This window comes from Trachemys scripta, chromosome 9, assembly GCF_013100865.1.
Source record: "Trachemys scripta elegans isolate TJP31775 chromosome 9, CAS_Tse_1.0, whole genome shotgun sequence".
In the NCBI taxonomy this organism is placed as follows: Eukaryota; Metazoa; Chordata; order Testudines; family Emydidae; genus Trachemys; species Trachemys scripta.
In genome coordinates this window covers 80653129-80668598 of record NC_048306.1, presented here as the reverse complement: position 1 = coordinate 80668598, position 15470 = coordinate 80653129, and positions in this window count along the sequence as shown.

Here is a 15470-nt window from a genome sequence, read left to right as displayed (position 1 = left end):
GCACCCGTAAACATCATTTGCCCTTGGCTCAGCACAAACCCCTCACTCTCACCATTTGAAACCAAACTCTGAAAAATCTCTCAGCGAGCCTGAACTAGAATTTTGGATTGCAATAATCTCAGCCCGCTGCTGAGTTCGTCATCAATGTTCCCTTCATTCTCGTGCAAACACCCATTGAGTTTGCCTGTGGAAGGACCTCAGGATTTGGCCCTTTATATCCTACTAAACTTTCTTTTCTATAAGTTTTCCATTCAGTGGCAAACAAGCCCCTTGTCCCTCTTGGTGGCCAAGGCTCTGACCTTTCATGAACAAACCCCAGCCACCCACACAGAGCTTGAAAAAGAAACGCCACAAGCACGTGCTGCAGCACAGCTCCTCCTTTGTATTGTGCCCTCCGACACACTCGCTTGACACAGCCTCCAGTCCGTGCTGTACCCAGCCTCACCCTGGGTGCTGCGTCATTGAGCTGCTCTGCCTAGAGCACTCACTTGCTAGGCTAGCACATTGAAAAGAGTGGGAAGGCCGGATGCTATAGCGACAGCGCTGACGGAATGAACAGGAGCAGCATAAGGAAACTGGGCTGTTTTGCAGCACAGTGAACCTGCAGAGCTGCAAATATTGGTGGCTAGATGTAGCAGAGTTTTAATCAGGAGGACAGGGTGACAGGGCAGTATTGAAATGCCAATGTTCCCACCAGGCAATGATGTCATTCCTGGATAAACCATCTACGCCGTCCCCTGATTAGGGATGACATTGAACCAATCCTCCATTTATGAGGAGCCACAAATATTCATAGCTACTCCTGTAAAAGCATCCAAGTCTCTGGAATACTGCCAGACACCAGACTTTTATTTCCTGGCCCATTGCATGACCTGGACAAGGGAGAGAAAGGTCACCTGGCCGGGGTCAGTACCCGCTGACTGCACTGCTATCGATACAGTCCCTGGGTCCATAAGGGACTGACGCAAACCGACAGTTCTGAATATCTCCCAGACTTTTGAAAAGTTCCAATCCCCACTTTGAGGCTTGAGTTCTTCTCTGTGCTCTTAACAAATGATACTAATGCATCCCCCTTTGCAATTCTCAGTCTACTGCAGACCCAGCTAGCTTCTCTGTCAGTCACCACATTGAGGGAAGAAGTTGGTATCAGGTGGATGCAATCCATAATACCTATCACCGTGCCTTCGATTCTGACACCTTCAGCAGGATTCAGGTGTTTAGGAGTCTGAGACGAGGGAAGCAGCCCCTTGTTCTACACTCAGGAGCAGTAGCACAGCTAGCGGGGTGCAGGGGACGCAGCTGCTTCCCCTCAGCACATGTTCCATAAGCGGAGCCGCTCCAAAAGTGGCCGGAGGAGTGAGGGGGGGCGCAGACTGGCGGCCCGCAGCACAGCCCGCAGCCATGGGGGGGCTGCGGGCACGGCCGGAGGAGCATGTGGCCCGTAGTGCGGCTGGCATCCACGGCCAGAGGAGCGAGTGGGGGCGCAGGCTGGCGGCTGGCAGCGCAGCCGGCAGCAATGGGGAGGCGGCGGGCGCGGCCGGAGGAGCGGGGGGACGGGGACCATAGGGGTGGCATGGCAGGGGCAGAGGAGCCATGCGGGGGGAGGGGCGTTGCGGCCAGAGGAGGAGCCGGGGTGGGCGTGGAGCGGCCGGAGGAGGGGCCAAGTGGGGGTGTGGCCAGAGGAGGAGCCAAGGGGGGGACACCTTTTTTTATGTTTGCTCCCCCCTCCTCTTAGAAGCTGGCTACGCCACTGCTCAGGAGGTCATCTAGTCCAACCCCCTGCTCAAAGCAGGACCAATCCCCAACTAAATCAGTAGCATGGCCTGAGTTTGGTACAGCATTAGCCATCAGAGCAGTAACAGCAAAAGAAGACTCATGCAGTATCAGCCACAGCCATTTGCTCTCTGCCTTGCAGTGATGTTACAACATACAGTACCATGCGTTACTTTGAGAGCAAACTCCAAGGCATGGCCGTAGGTATTTATTTTCTTATTTGATTTTTCTCTTTTCTTCTGATTTGGTGCATGCTCGGGGCTGCATGCCCAAGGAGCTTGGAAATTGGGCCTAAGATTTGCACCCATAGCCCTTTGACTTTGTGTCTGTATTTGTGCAAAGTGCATCAGAGTGCATGAACTAGGCTGCTAGCTTGAACTCACAGGGGCAGACTTTGCATGTTGAAAAATCAATCCTGAAAAAGTGCGTGTGCAAAAACTTAGACAAGAGCAATTTTAGATGCAATTTTAAGGGCTTCTTTTGAAAATTTGGCCCCAATAATGAAAGGATATAGGCTGAGATTCCAGTGAACTATAGTAGACATTCTCACATAATGGCTTAGGATGTTGCCCTGACCAAATTATTGGCTATCAATATAGCAATACTCTGTGATCCCAGACTTTTAAAACATTCTTGAATTGAGAATCACAAAGTGCTTTTAAAACATTCTTGAATTGAGCCTCACAACATTTGTGTCTGATAGGTTAGTGTCATTCCCATCTTTTGGATGCAGCAACTAATGCACAGAAAATTCAGGGACTTGCCCAAGCTCACTCAGAGTCTGAGCCAAAGCCCACTGAAGTCAGTGAGGTCTTTCCACTGAGTTTAATGAGCTTGGATCAGGCCCCCCAGTGAGAATGCGGCAGAGCTGAGAACAGATCCCAGATGTCCTGACTCCGAGACCCCTGCTTTAAACCAGAAAATTGCCTTTCTACATCAGCATGATGCGGTGAATAGAAAATTGCATCTGTGCTCCCCCCACAAGTGCAGAGAGTGGCTGCACCATAGGCAGTCAGAGACAATCCCAGAAGCAATAGCTCCACACGCATTGTCAGCCCCTAGCCGACTCCTCGTACAAATGAACAATAATAAAAATAATCCTCCTAATTCTGGGAAGTGGGCAGGTTTTGTGGTCTAGGTGTTTCTGCTGCCTGGGCATGATGTAGTAAAATGTTAACCACTGGCTATAATATTTCTGATAAAACAAAGCTGTGATTTTTAGCTATAAACCTGAGATGCTCTGCTCACAGCCAGAAGAAACAGCCAGTGCTGATGCTGCTGTGGTAAAGGGCGGGGAGGAGGGGACGGGGGGGGGGGGACAGGGAGGAGCCATGTTTGCTGAGAGTGATGTCACCAGAAAAACCCAGTGATACTTCAGGAACTCCTTTTCCCATTAATCTTTTTACAACAGCAACAATAAACTGTGTGACTCCAGCATGAAAACTAAGTTGTTGAGGTCATTGTAGGCTGAGAATGCTGAAGGACACAACGAGGGGGGAGGGGGAGCCACCAACCTTCCCCAGGAAATCCAGCCAGATCTATGCTGTGTGCTAGGGGGCTACGTGCTGAAGCCCTGACTGAGTTTTTACTGAGTCCTTACTCAATGGGAGTTTATCCAGAACAAGAACTGAGGATGGTGCTAGGCAGCGATGGTCTTTGGTTATGCTTCCTAGGCCGTTGTGTCCCATGCCCCGCCGCCAAACTGCTAATGTAATACTCATATCATCTAATCACTCAGCAGTTATAAGCCTCTCTCTTCCACCCCTGTCTGCTAACAATGCCAAAAGCTAGCAGTGCTGCAAAAGAGATCTTGTCCCACCTTCGGGGATTCCCTCTGGTACAGAGGCCTGTTGTTAAAAAAGGATGGGGGATATTAAGGTTGTTAAAGGGAGGCCACAAGCATGGGCAGTTGGCTCTGGCTTTCTTTTGGGTTACGTATGTGTATGGCTGCAGGAGTTTGTTTGTTTTTAAATCTGTCCTTAGGGTCAAACCCAAACTAAACCCAGCTGTCCCTTAATATTCCAGTTCAATTATATCAGCTGGGTGGATGTGTTCTGGTTACATGGTTAATAGCATTAACACCCCATTAATATGAACAGGGCATTTTTGGGGTGCCCAGGATATGGCTAGTGAATGTGTTATGCTCGTCGGGCTGGCCCTCCACCCCTCAAGCAATGCTCCTGATGTCTGCAGGCAGGCAGCAAACAAAATACAACGTGCTTGTGTTCTTATCAGAGAGGTGCCTGAAACAACCCTCCAGGTCTTTATAGCACGCTGATTGAAAACCTAGATCTGGACACAGCCTAACTGTGGGGGGTTGAAATCCAGAGCCAAACATTGCAACAGTGCCCCATCGCTAATTTTCATTGAATGACTGGCCCAGTGCTGCTGTGGGTGGCCTCTCCCCTCTCTACCGCTGTCCCGCGCTGTTCCACAGCGACATTCATAAAAAACTCAGGTTTGTGGATTGGCACAAAGGTGTGTCTGATTAGCCAGGCGCTTCCCTGCAGCATGGGAAATATGTCAAATCCTACTGCAGACAAACACAACCCGGAGAGAAAAAATGCCGTTAGCAGATTTTGAGCTAGGCCACACTGAATTTGACCTTTGAGTCACAAGGCCCAGTGCTAACATGGAGCCACCTATCTGCACATGCTGAAAGTACCCACACATACTGAAACACCCCTGCCAGCTAACCCCGTGCTTGCTCACTGCATGCACCAGAGGTTAAAACACAGGCCTTCTTAGCTCTCCTTCCAAGCCAGTTGCTACACAGAGTATCAAGCTGCAGTAATGAAAGGAAATAGGAATTAGCAGCAGATCAAGAGTTCTTAAAGGGCTTTTGTTACCTTACAATGTAAATCTATGACACATCTGTCTGAATTTACTGCAGGGCCAATTGCCCTTCCCCCCATGAAACCATTTACTGAGGCATCCCGCCCTGGATATATTTCTAAAACCAAATCCAATTTTAATTATTTCATAATAAAGCAATGGCTTTTATACACATTAAAGTATTTTAATATTGATATTGTTACCGCTTTCTCTCAAGAGTTTAGCCAATATTCAGGGTCTTGTGGGTTGTCAGTTGGGAAGAGAAATTGATGATGAAGTCGGATATTTCTTTGATACAATCCTGTTTATTTACAAAGAAGTGCAAAGTCCTGTTTCCCTGAACACAATAAGAATCAAACAACAGGGAACAGTTTCTTTGTTCATAGTCCCAAGCCTCTTTCCAGGCAGCACTCTACCCAAAAGCACTCTCTCTCTCAGCTTTTTCTCAATGTCATGCTAAAAGTGTTTCTCTGGCTGGCTCTGGGACTTCTTTGCTGTCTTATGTGTGTGCTTCTGTGCTGTTTCTGCTGTTTCTCTCTCACACACACATACACCCTTCCAATAAACAATACCCAGCACCCTGCATTTGCACTCAGCTCCCAGTCAAACCCCTCTGTCCACTTAGTTCAGATTCCTGAACAGTCTGTATGTGGCCTGTATTTTGGGAGTGGTGGTGGTGCCTGTTATTTCCATGATCTATTCCACAAAGAAGCCTATTTGCTCTTTACTTTTATCCTGAACAAAGAGTGGCTGTTATACCCACCAGCTTCGAGGAGATTTCTTCCCAGCAGGACAACCCCAGATTCACCCACATAAATAGAACATATGATGCAGGCATCACTTTCCAGGTCAGTTGAAAGGGCAGAAAGGCAAGCTTATTTGTTTTAATCAGTTTTCTCCTTACTCCCCCTTCAGTTACGCTGACCTCCAACTCTGGCTGGGCTATTGGCAGACAGCAGGTGTAAATGGCATGGGTGCATCTTTTGACCTGGCTCAAAACAGTAATTTGGAGGAGGATGATTTATAGGCATTTGTCTGGGGAACGAGGGCTAGCTGGTATGAACCTGTTAGAGTGCACAAATGCTGAGTGTGCATGCAGTAGGTCTGGGCACAAATTTGGCAGGTACAATATAGACACCCAATGCTTAGGAGAGACTGACACAAGCCGTCTGTTGCCGCTGCACTAAACCGTCACTAATGAGCCAGTGACAAGACACAGTGTAACTCTGCCAAAGAAAAACTAAAAAAAACCCAAAATCACAATGAGCCCTTTACTTCTCTTGGTAACAGTTCCACTCTATCATCTCCAGAAACTGCCAAGATAAATACCCCTGTTACATTAAATATTTCCACCCGTTGAGATTGTAAAAGATTCATCTCAGTGGTAGTGTCTGAGGTATTGCCTGAGAATGGCTGCTCAGGGGTACACTAGCAAAATGAGCATAGATATGCTCTTTTAAAGAAATGCCTTTAATATAGAGCTATTGACCTGGTAGGCCGTAATGGGTCCTTCAGAATGGTGTGTGGAGGCCAAGGTGCTAGACAGACAGACCCTCAAATCCTCATTAGAGAATATTGAGACAGGTGGTGGATGTGTTTTTCACACACATCTATGCAGAACCTTTCCTCTGCTCTTAATAATTAAAAAAAAATTAAATTCCCCCAGAATGTTAATTATGGAGCAGAGCACACCAGACTGCAAGTCACACACTGATTGCCTTAGCCACTCCAATTGGAAGGGCAAGATCACAATCCACAGCTTGATTTGAGTTCACATCGTAGTTCCTGGAATTAGCTAACCCTGGAGAAGTTCAGGTTCTGGCTTTGATCATAAACTCTGGAGAACCCCTGGAACTCCATACTAGCCTCTTCATCCTTCGGGGATGGAGATCTCTGAACACTCTGCCAGCTCTTCTGGGGAAATTGGAAGGAAGTGGTTAGTCCTGTTCTCCTTCACAACGTCCCCAAATGAATTCCTGTATGAGTTAGAGCATGTCTTTTAGAAAAACCGCCATATTAATTTTAAAATTCCCAGCAATGGAGAATTAACCACAACCCTTGGGAAGCTGGTCCAATGATTAATTACTCTCACTGTTAAAAATGTATGGCTTATTTACCATCCAAATTTGTCTAGCTTCAACTTCCAGCCTTTGCATCATGTTATACCTTTTTCAGCTAAATTGAAGAACCCAGGATCAAATTTTTGTTCCCCATGTAGGTACTTACAGACTGTGATCAAGTCACTCGTTAACTTTCTCTTTGTTACGCTAAACAGCTTGAACTATCAGACTTATCACTATAAGGTACGTTTATCAATTCTTTAATTATTCTTGTGCCTCTTCTCTGAACCCTCTCAAATTTATCAACATCCTTCTTGGAGTTCCAGAGCCAGACACAGTATTCCAATAGAAGTCCCACCAGTGTCAAATATACAGGTACCTATAACCTGCCTATTCCCATTCATACATCCAAGGATCATATTAGGCCTTTTGGCCATAGGGTCGCACAAGGAGGTCACAGTCAACTGATCATTCACCGTGACCCAAAGCCTTTTTCAGAATCACTGCTTCCCAGGCTAGAGTCCCCTCATCCTGTAAGCATGGCCTACATGCTTTGTTCCTAGATATGTGACTTTCCATTTGGCCATGTTAAAACACACATTGTTTGCTTGTTTACCAAGCAATCCAGGTTGCTCTGTATCAGTGGCCTGGTCTACACTACGACTTTAATTCGGATTTATCAGCTTTAATCCGAATTAACCCTGCAACCGTCCACACAACAACGCTATTTATTTCGATGTAAAGGGCCCTTTAAATCGATTTCTGTACTCCACCCCGACGAGCGGAGTAGTGCCAAAATCGATTTTAGCAATTCGAATTAGGGTTAGTGTGGCCGCAATTCGATGGTATTGGCCTCCGGGAGCTATCCCACAGTGCAGTGCATCATTGTGACCGCTCTGGACAGCAATCTAAACTCGGATGCACTGGCCAGGTAGACAGGAAAAGCCCCGCGAACATTTGAATTCCATTTCCTGTTTGCCCAGCGTGGAGAGCACAGGTGACCACAGATAGCTCATCAGCACAGGTAACCATGCAGGCTGATAATCGAAAAAGAGCACCAGCGTGGACCGTGAGGGAGATACTGGATCTGATCGCTGTATGGGGAGAGGATTCAGTGCTTGCAGAACTTCGTTCTAAAAGACGAAATGCAAAAACTTTTGAAAAAATCTCTAAGGGCATGATGGAGAGAGGCCACAATAGGGACTCAGATCAGTGCCGCGTGAAAGTCAAGGAGCTCAGACAAGCCTATCAAAAAACAAAGGAGGCAAACGGTCGCTCCGGGTCAGAGCCGCGGACATGCCGCTTCTACGCCGAGCTGCATGCAATTCTAGGGGGGGCTGCCACCACTACCCCACCTGTGTTCGTGGATTCTGGGTCGGGGATAGTCTCATCAGCGACGCCTGAGGATTCTGCCGATGGGGTAGAGGAGGAGGAGGAGGAGGAGGAGGATGAGCTTGCAGAGAGCACACAGCACTCCCTTCTCCCCAACAGCCAGGATCTTTTTATCACCCTGACTGAAGTACCCTCCCAAGCCAGTACCCAAGACTCTGACCCCATGGAAGGGACCTCAGGTGAGTTTACCTTTTAAAATATAAAACTTGTTTTAAAAGCAAATGGTTTTTAATGATTACTTTGCCTGACTTTGCATTCGCGGTCAGTTCAGCTACTGGAAAAGTCTGTAGCTACTGGAAAAGTCTGTTAACGTGTATGGGGATGGAGTGGAAATCCTCCAGGGACATCTCCATGAAGCTCTCCTGGAGGTACTCCGAAAGCCTTGCCAGAAGGTTTCTGGGCAGTGCATCCTTATTGCCTCCTCCATGGTAGGACACTTGACCACGCCATGCTTGCAGCAAGTAATCTGGTATCATTGCCTGACAAAGCCTGGCAGCGTATGGTCCTGGTGTTTGCTGGCATTCAAGCAACATCCGTTCTTTATCTTGTTGTGTGATCCTCAGGAGAGTGATATCACTCCTGGTAACCTGGTTGAAATACGGGAACTTAATTAAGGGGACAGAGGTGGCAGTTCCTATTTGGCTGTTTGCCTGTGTCTGAAAAGAAATCCTTCCCTGAAGTTAGCCAAGCGCAGGGGGGGAATTGGCCCAGAGCTTTTCGCATTAGGCTAGCAGGGATCTTCCCTGTTACCAGCCACGCGGTGGGGGGAGGGGTACCGTGATCATCCCAGAGAATTCATGGCGGGAGGGGGGCGGCGGGTTTGTTTTCTGGTGCTGCTGAATGTTAACAGAAAAACCGCAGCACTCTACTTGCCTGAAGGGGCCCAGACAAGCCCCCCCACACTGCCCCCCCCCCCCACCCGGCTTAGATTGGCCAGGCTTCTGCAGCACTCTACAAGCTATGCTTGGTATGTGGGAAAGGAGGGCAGAAGCTTACCATGGCCGCATGCAAGCCGAATTCTGTTGCCCAGACCTGTGATCTCTAGCAGCAAAGCCACAGGCACTCAGCATTAAGAGGCAAAATGCGACCTTGCACAGAAATCACACGTGCTATGTAATGTGAACAGTGTGGTCACCGTGAAAGAGTATAAGCATTGTTCTGCAAAATGTAGCTTTTAAAACAATTCTCTCTTTTTTCCCCTCCCTACAGCAGCTGCAAATTCCTCAAGCCTCCCCCCTCCATCCCGAAGGTTATCACAGATAAGGCGTCGTAAGAAGAAAACGCGAGACGAGATGTTTTCTGAAATTATGGAATCCAGCCGCAGTGACAGAGCTCATGTGAATGAGTGGAAGGAAACAGTTTCAAAGTATAGGAAAGAAGTCAGTGAACGTGAGGAGAGGAGGGACCAACGTGAGGAGAGGAGGGACCAACATGAGGAGAGGAGAGACGCTCGAGATGAGAGGTGGCAGCAGGAAGACCAGAGGATGAAGGATGCAACGCTGGGGCTGCTCCGGCGTCTGGTGGAGGTTCAGGAACGGCTGCTGGAAAACAGACTGCCGCTTCAGCCCCTGTTCCACCCTCCCCCCTCCCCATGTTCCGTATCCTCCTCACCCAGACGTGTAAGAACGCGGGGGGGGGAGGCTCCGTACACCTTCCCATTCCACCCCAGTAGACAGCCCAAGCAAAAGGCTGTCATTTTTTTAACCTTTTCTTTGTGGCTTTTTCCTTCCCAGCAATCCTCCTCCCAAATACCACCCGGGTTCCCTCCCTCGTTTTCTAATCTATTAATAAAGAATAAATGATTTTTAAATGATAGTGACTTTATTTGGTTTGAAAGAAAGCTGGGGGAAGGGGCAGGGTGGGTTCCTTACAGAAAATCAGTCAATAAAGGGGGCGGGTTTTCATGAAGGAGAAACAAACAGATATTTCACACTGTACCCTGGCCAGCCATGAAACTGGTTTTTAAAGCTTCTCTGATGCACAGCGCTTCATGGTGTGATCTTCTAATCGCCCTGGTGTCTGGCTGCGCGTAATCAGCAGCCAGGCGGTTTGCCTCAGCCTCCCACCCCGCCATAAAGGTCTCCCCCTTACTTTCACAGAGATTGTGGAGCACACAGCAAGCAGAAATAACAATGGGGAGATTTCTTTGGCTGAGGTCAGAGCGAGTCAATAATGAACGCCAGCGACCTTTTAAACGGCCAAATGCACATTCTACCACCATTCTGCACTTGCTTAGCCTGTAGTTAAACAGCTCCTGACTCCTGTCCAGGCTGCCTGTGTACGGCTTCATAAGCCATGGCATTAAGGGGTAGGCTGGGTCCCCAAGAATAACTATGGGCATTTCAACATCCCCAACGGTTATTTTCTGGTCCGGAAAGTAAGTCCCTTGCTGCAGCCCTTTAAACAGAGTAGTGTTCCTGAAGACGCGAGCGTCATGAACCCTTCCCGCCCAGCCCGCGTTGATGTTGGTGAAACGTCCCTTGTGATCCACAAGTGCTTGCAGCACCATTGAAAAGTACCCCTTGCGGTTTATGTACTCGGTGGCTTGGTGCTCCGGTGCCAAGATAGGGATATGGGTTCCGTCTATTGCCCCACCACAGTTAGGGAATCCCATTGCAGCAAAACCATCCACTATAGCCTGCACATTTCCCAGAGTCACAAACTTTCGTAGCAGCACCTGAGTGATTGCTTTGGCTACTTGCATCACAGCAGCCCCCACAGTAGATTTGCCCACTCCAAATTGATTCCCGACTGACCGGTAGCTGTCTGGCGTTGCAAGCTTCCACAGGGCTATCGCCACGCGCTTCTCAACTGTGAGGGCTGCTCTCATCTTGGTATTCTGGCGTTTCAGGGCAGGGGACAGCAAGTCACAAAGTTCCATGAAAGTGCCCTTACGCATGCGAAAGTTCCGCAGCCACTGGGAATCGTCCCAGACCTGCAACACTATGCGGTCCCACCAGTCTCTGCTTGTTTCCCTTGCCCAGAATCGGCGTTCCATGGATAGAATCTGCCCCATTAACAACATGATCTCCAAAGCACCGGGGCCTGTGGTTTCACTGAATTCTGTATCCGTGTCTGTGTCCATGTCCTCATCATGCTTGTCACTGCGCTGCCGCCGCCGCTGCCTCCTCGCCTCGTTTCTCTGGTCCTGCCTGAGCATAAACTCCACGAGAACGCGCGAGGTGTTTACAATATTCATGACTGCTGTCTTGAGCTCAGCGGGCTCCATGCTTGCCGTGGTATGGAGTCTGCAGTGTTCACTCACCCAGGAAAAAAGGCGCGAAAATGGTTGTCTGCCGTCCGTTGCTTTCATGCAGGGAGGGAGGGAGGAGGGAGGGAGGAGGTGAGGCTGTACCCAGAACCACCTGCGACGATGTTTTTGGTCCCATCAGGCACTGGGATCTTAACCCACAATCCCAATGGGCGCATGAGACTGCGGGAACTATGGGATAGCTATGGAATTGCTACCCACAGTGCAACGGTGCAGAAATCGATGCTAGACCCGGTACTTGGACGCACACCACCGAAGTAATGTGCTTAGTGTGGCCGCATCCATTTCGACTTTATACAACTTGTTTTTCAAATCCGAATTATCTAAATTCGGATTAATCGTGTAGTGTAGACATACCCAGTGACGGGTCTCCTTCATTATTTACCACTCCCCTAAATCTTTGTGTCATTTGCAAACTTCAACAGTCATGATTTTATATTTTCTTCCAGGCCCTTGATAAAAATGTTTAATAGTGAGAGCCAAGAACCAGTCCCTGTGGGACCCCAATAGAAACAAAGCCACTCAGTGATGATCCCCCTATTTACAGTTACATTTTGAGACCTGTCAACCAGTTTTTAATCCATTTAATGTGTGCTAAGCAGTGTTAATAGCTGTCTACTTTCTTTCTGGCACAATTCTTACCAACTGTGATCTGATTCTACTATCATTCTACTGGTTTTATGTTGCTTTCACTCCAACGACATCAGCAGTTACTCCTGATTTGGACAGGTGTGAAGGAGAAGCAGGCGCTAAATTTGTCTCCATGGCAGGACTGGTGTCTACAGTTAATTGCAGGTACAAAAGTATGCCCTCAAAATAGGACAGGTGGAAACCTCTTAAAAATACCCTTTATGTCTTTAGACCTATATGCCCAATCTTATCCTCTAGCACTTTGTCCAAAAACTATTACATCATTAAAAAGCCTTTTAACATGCTGCTCATCGCAGCTGGCCTTCTGTGTGGGTAATCAAATCCCTATTTACACAAAATTGGTCTTTAACTTTTACATCAGTGGAGTAATTCAAAGGCTTTGAAATGTTTCCAGCTGGAAACTTTGATCCTGCACCACACCTTAGTGTGGGAATAATCAATATGCTAGCATGTGTTGGAAAAAAACACAATATGTAGGTGTGTGCATCTGCTGTGCCATAATTTACTGAATCCTTTCTTGATGTATGGCCAATATAAGTGCGTAAAGACTGGTTTGGACAAGTTTATGGCTCCAAGTTGTGCTCTGTATATATTCCCAGTAATGTGACTGAAAAAGTCCCCACTAAGTCCTGGTTTTCCATTAGAAGTTGTAAATGCTTTTAAAGCATTCAGTGTAGTCATTGTACTAAATGAATGTGTGCAGGTAAGTAGGAGACTAAGATAGAGTGTAACTTGGGGAAATAATGTCCTTTAGTACTGTAACAGGTGCTGGACTATGACTCACACAAAAATAGAATAGTTACCTGTTTATTTTGAAGAGGACTGGTGTGGTGCTTAGAGAGAAGGCATAGAAATATGTCAATAAAACTAGACAATCTTCCCAATGGAGTGTCTTCAGAATTCGTGGGCCTTGTTTTGTATTTTTCGTAATGTACTGTCAGTGAATCTGGGCTACATTTAAAAAGCTCTGAAAGAAAAACTATTTTATTCATAAATAATGAAACTGTCAGTGCTTTATAATTCCAAATGCAGAAGAAAACTTGCACTGGGATGAAAGTTAAGTCTCTTTTAGCTGACTCTCAAACACATATTTCAGAGTTGATCTGCACATTGATCAGCGCTGATATTCCAAAATGTAATTAATTGGGCATTATGGTACAAGGTGTTAAGTGAATATACTACTTTTTAGTGGTGTGATAAATTAATTGTGTAATTGTATTACAGTTAGTGTCTCATCTGTGGTAGTAATGTACATTATTATTCTAAAAGAATAAAGGAGTATGCTAATGAATACAGGACAATCAGTACTGTAGTGATACATGACTACAATCAATAGATCATGATCATGACAGTATTTTGACCCTGTCAATCATTTTTGTATTAAGTTGATATTAGCTTAGTGATGTCAGTATTTATTGACCTAAGAGGTAAACACGGACCTCTGTTAAGGCAATCTAATTAGTTAGCCTTGTTTCAGACCTCAGGATAGCTGACCTCTCAGGGGGTAAACAAACAAACAAAAACTTACTGACTCATCATATGACTTGTCAGTCTGCCAGGAATCACTATTTTCATCTTGTATGCAATAATTTGCATTGACAAGATACTGTGTGGTCCTCTTTAGACTGAGGCAGTACTAAACCTCTTGTCTTTTGTACCAGATGCATCACTGCAGCCTTCACATCAGTTGGGGTCATGAGTTATGGAGCCCACAATAAGAACTTTCTGTCCTGTCAGATAAAGTAGATATTGTAGGAACACTGGGTTTTAATTTGGGGGGCACATTTCCCAGGGAGACTTTTAAGGAAAGCGCTATAAAAGATCCTTATATATACGTTTAGCTCCTTGTGTCTATTTTGTACTCCATTAAATACCAAATGAATCACTGCTTGTCCACTTACATTAGTGTAATGCTAATACAGCCAGAATGCTTCTGTACATATATAATGTCAAACACACATGTACACCGTTTGCAGGGCAGGAAGAATATTATCATGTAATGGGACCTAACGTAACAGAATCTTTGCTGTTGTGGAACACTAAAAAATTGCCCCTGAGCTCATTGGGAAGTAGTCAGTCACATCGTAGCACGATCTTCATTCACCAATAATACAAGGCTGCAGGTGGAAAACTGCAACTATGGAATGGTTGTTGCTCATTTGTTTTCAGGGGATAGAAGGGCATCTCATGAGGCACACTTGTTTGGAAGATTTTTTTTTTTTTTTCATTATCTGGGAACAGTTTGCAATGCAATGCCAGATGTTCAGATTTTCCATCCCACAAATTATCTTATATTTCCAGTGTTAGAATCTGCTCAACAAGTCGCTTACAGAGTCCTTTTTACTATAGTATTAAAATTAATTTTGTAACATGCCTTGAGGATGAAAAACCACATAAATGCTAAGCATTATTAGACTCTGTTACTTTGTGTCAATATCAGTGCTTACGGGGTTTATTGTGGCTATAGTGGAAGCTAAACTACCTGCAGCAATTAGAGACATAATACTAACAACAACTAGGCCTAATGGGGTTAAACCCTATTTTAAATAATTATACTCAAAGATTAGGGTTTTTGATAAAGAAGGGAAATCTCCCCAATTTCATCCTTATCTAAAGCTCTTCTCTTCTTCGTATCACAAATGCACAGCAGCTTTCCACATCATAACACATGCTTTAAAGGGCGCATTCTACCTCAGAAAACTGCTCTTTTTGAATGAAAAGAAAGATGTCTAGCATTTTTTTTCTAATTCATACTCTTTAACAATATATCGCTGTCGCCCTGGCTCCAGTTTCTTTTTAGATATATTTTTAATGCTACTAAGATACAAAGACCACTTTTTCTGAAGTCAACTTTCTTCCTTCATGGAAAAAACTACAAGTGGACTGGGATCCCACATCATAACCAGTCATTACATGAAAGGCTCAGTTGTCATTTCTCATACATGAGGCAAATCAACATTTATCTTGTAAAAATCAGCTGTGAAGGATTTTAAATAAATAATAAAAAAGTGACCCCTAATAGGACTGGAAGTCGAAGCCGTTGAGAAATACAGCAGGCGTCCCCCAAGTGCCCTATGTGCCACCCTCTCATCCCCGTCCATTGCAGGGACCCCCTTCAGCCGCCCCTCCTCTCCCTTATATCAGGGGCTCTGTGTGTCCTCCCAGTTCCCTGTATGCCAGGGGCCCTAGGGGCCCCCATGTCCCTTTCCCTCATACCAGGGTTCCCCATTTGCTCCCCCATGCCAGAGGCTCTGTGTTGACACCCACCCCCATTCCAGCTGCACACAATCCTTTCCCCCTACCATTCTTATCAACTGGTTCACTGAGTTACAGACAATTACAGAGGTAGTTGAAGCTGATGACTCTGTCAGGGGCTTCACGTCCTCCATTCCCTCTTCTGAGTTTAACCAAAATCAACAGCGTTCTGCCTGCTGGGGCCTAGCTCATTCCCCAAACTGTTGAAATCCACTGGATGCCGTGATCAAAGG